The 3,219-nt window shown below is 36.2% G+C and overlaps 1 protein-coding gene across 1 annotated transcript in view; it reads left to right on the top strand.

Moving 5' to 3' along the window:
* Positions 1–2,096: 2,096 nt before the first annotated feature.
* The window catches only part of LOC103604648 (annexin A1-like), a gene marked incomplete at its 3' end in the record, with an annotated part of 46,445 nt that continues 45,322 nt past the window's right edge, over positions 2,097–3,219 (top strand). Inside the window, exon 1 of the mRNA XM_008589221.1 lies at positions 2,097–2,266. The remainder of the gene's footprint in view (positions 2,267–3,219) is intronic.

The following is a 3,219-nucleotide window of genomic DNA, read 5'->3' as shown; positions in this document are numbered from 1 at the left end:
ATTGGTCATTACACTGTAAATTGATCTCATAATCCACTAATAATTTTGGCCTAAAGTCAAAACACACTGCTCCAAATGTGTCTGGGCCTTCAAATCCCAAAATTGTCTTACTGGGGTCCGACCTAATGAGAAACTTTTATTTTCCTTCCAAAGTACATGGGGATAAGGAAATTCCAGTCTCAGAAACTTCAAATCCTGGCTTATTTTGTTGAGGACAGGTTGACATCCTGCATTCTTTCTTGTTGAATCCATATCAAGAAAAGCAAGATGATTTATCAAAGTGTTAATCTGTCACATTTTTAACCAATCACCTCCCTACATCAGATGTGCTATGAAAATGAAATTCTTTCCTTCAACTTGTTTGCACACAGATAATTGTGTCTTTTTTTCCCTTGAGCCCAGCAAAGGTGCATTCCTTTGGCTTTAGCTATCCATGTGACCACTTCATTAGCTTGAGAGGGTAAAATTTGAAAAAAAAATTTTATTTGTCTTTATTTCATGTGATGTTGAAAATAACTGAGGAATATTAATAATCCCAATAAATCAGTGTGTGTGTGTGTGAGAGAGAGATAATTATTTGACGTATCTAGAAGTAAAGGAAAAACCCTTTAGAATATTAGTTCTCCACATGCTTAACCTGGGAGCACCTTAGAAATACAAACTAAAACGATTTTCATTGGCTCTAGATAGTGAGTGTGAGAAAGGTATGGGGGCATTTTGAAATTTCCGTGAAAATTTCAAAGTCAGCTGTTGCTGACTCTGAATATACCTCTTCTTCCATATGAAAAAGAACACTTGATAGAGTTTAACCTCAAGCACGGGAAACACCTGACCAAAATCAGATGTTTTGCTAGAGTCTTACACAAACACTTTTGCTCTGTTAAGATATGAGATGTATGTTAGAGATTCCGTGTCTTTTCTCACTGTTAGGTTTCCTCTGCACTCTCAGATTCTGCAATAAAGGAGTAAAATTAAATATGCTGTTAAAATGTAACATGTAGTCATTGCTTTTAACTGTCATTTTCTTCTTTTTCATTGCCTTCCTTAAGTTTATGTTCTCTCTTTATTTGTAATGTGGCGCTGATGAATCATCTTCTAGAAACAGGAAGCGTGGTGAGTCATTTCTGCTGTTGTAGTATGTGGCGTTTCACTTGCCTAAAGCATTTAACCCATGATTATCTCTTAGCCGTTAATGGTAACATATTTTATGTGTTCTTTTACTTCCACAAATTCGCTTGTCATTATTACTGTGTGGGGGGACAAAAGAGTCCAACAGATTATTCACAGCAATATTCCTATTGCTTAATGACTTTCTTTTCCTTTTATGTTTGGGAGTTTCCCTTGACTTTAGAGTTACAGCTGGAAGTTAATTTTGCAAAGATGTTATTCTAACTTTTTAAATTCTGCCACAAGTACCACATTTATTGTTGCTATTATAGGTTTAGCAATGCATTACACATCCAAATATATAAAGCAATTCCACTCAGTTTCTGCTACTGGTAACAACAGCAACAAAACAAAATGACGCTATATGTTTCTTTTAGGATGTTATATTTCATTTAAAGTACATGGAGGGTTTTCTTCATTTATTGAGTGTCCCTATGCAGGGATATTCCAATTACTTCCATATTTCCATTACTGAAGTTAGGAATATAAATGCAAACAGAAAAAAAAAAAAGAAAAACAGGTTTTATTTAATTATCTTTTTCTTTCTCATCACAAGAGTTCTAGAGGTTGGGCAGCCTAGAGGTTTAGGGAAATTATAAATGTTCCAAAGTTCACATAGTGATAAGTGATGGAGTTGGAATTCAAACCTGAGATTTTTGTTTGTTCGTTTGTTCTGTTTTCTAGTTTTGAAGTCAATATATTTTTTATCCTACAACTGATTTAACTAAAAAAGGTGCCAATCATTGGCATTAGGATTGGGGCAGACAGCACTGCATATCTGAAACTCTATTGGATTTTATCTTCTCTGGAAAAAAGAAAAAGTACAAAATAAAGAGAGGAAAAAAACCCTCCTCCCGTTTCTTTCCCTCTGTGCTGTCAGCTGAGTTGGTTTAGTGAGTAGTTTTGCAAGACTTGTTTCACTTTGTTTCCGGGCGAAGCTGAGCCTTGTACCTCAAACAGAAGGCAGCCAGTTACTAACTTCTGGTTGCTAGGTGTGGCCTCCTTGCAAGTCCTATAAAATCAGAAGTCCAAGGCTTCCAGTGTGATACCTTCAGAGAAGAATCTCTCTTTAGTTCTTTGGAAAAAGGAAGAATAAAAGGTAAGTCTCGGTTTTTCTTTTAGCTAGTTTTGATTGTTCTGACAACTTTTCTCATCCCTATGTTAAATGTTACTGCTTCTGTAGGATGTATGGCTAGCTGCATTAAATATGCTTTGATAAATCTTTCTGTCAAAGTCCATTGCATATTTATATTTTAGGAGTCACAAATTCTAGTGTTTCACTTTACTAGTTAAAAAACACAATTTTAAAAATATGGTAAGTTTGCTTAATACTGGCTCATTGTCCTCTTGGTGAATTACCATGGAAAAGAAGGAAAGAATGCGCCTCTGGGAGCCTTAAAAGAATGTTTTTTTTCCTTTCCTCCTCCTTGGAATGTGAGTTTCTGAGAGTGTGTGTCTTACAGGGAAATAAATCATGGTGGGGGTGGGTATTAGGGGGGCGCAGTAGAGCAGAAGTGGCAGGGGTGGGTTGCAGGGAACTGTTTCAGTGTAGCAGGACTTCCATAATTTGTTTTCCTCATTTGAAAGAAAACTAAGTAGGTTCAGACCTTATAGTGGTAATTATGCCCTTTACAATTAACATTTTGAAATTAATGTTATGTTTACTCATGCAGTCTACCATAAGAAGGTCCGGTTATTACTCACATCGTTTAAAGAGGTGTGGCCACATTCTTTTTCCTTTGGTCTCTGTGTCACAGACAGGCTTTTCAAGGGCTCCTTTGAAAACCTAAGAAGAAAAGAAATATTTCCTGGGTGGTGCCTGATACGTTATCCCCTGGGAATGCCAGTGAGGCCCTCTAAAAACTATTCTAATTAGTAACATCTTGATTGTTGAATGAGCTAATGGTCAAAAAACTCCTTAGAAAAGCACAAAGCAAATCTGAAGAGTTATTACTGGTGTTTGGTATATTTGCAAGTGAGAGATCATGAATCCTAACCATGTATCTGGCTATTGTTCTTTACAAATGTTCCATCAGGGATTTTTCTCATAAC

The sequence above is a fragment of the Galeopterus variegatus genome, unplaced genomic scaffold, assembly GCF_000696425.1.
Source record: "Galeopterus variegatus unplaced genomic scaffold, G_variegatus-3.0.2 Scaffold5304, whole genome shotgun sequence".
NCBI classification, from domain to species: Eukaryota; Metazoa; Chordata; class Mammalia; order Dermoptera; family Cynocephalidae; genus Galeopterus; species Galeopterus variegatus.
The sequence above is the reverse complement of the archived record's forward strand: the minus strand, read 5'-3'. Positions and strand labels throughout refer to the sequence as shown.